A 407-nucleotide genomic window follows, 5' to 3' on the forward strand; every position below is an offset into this window, starting at 1 on the left:
GCCCCATGCCCCTCCCAGCGGCACCTTCGTCAGGGGAAAGCCCCAGCTCCATCTTCCCGTTCTCTCTCACGGACGAAACACCCGTTTTCTTTGGTGATTTGAACGGGATCTATACTAAAAAACAATATAAAAAATCTCTCCTATTTTCTTCCTTTAACGCGGTTGTCCTCTACGCAATCGTGATCGTGCTCTTCTGGCGGGCTCTAGCGAATATCAGAGCATAAGAGTGAGCTTTATTTAGCGAGAATTAGCGTGATTTATTATGCGTGAACGGCGAGGACCTCCGAATCCTGGACACTAATATCCCGCTGTCTCCAAGGCCAAGCGACGGAGATGCATGATAACACTCGTTCCCGTCTTCTTATGTCGAGTCATTTATGTTTTTATGGTCTGAGGCAAGAAGAAAG

This window comes from Penaeus monodon, chromosome 22 (genome assembly GCF_015228065.2).
Source record: "Penaeus monodon isolate SGIC_2016 chromosome 22, NSTDA_Pmon_1, whole genome shotgun sequence".
Lineage (NCBI taxonomy): Eukaryota > Metazoa > Arthropoda > Malacostraca > Decapoda > Penaeidae > Penaeus > Penaeus monodon.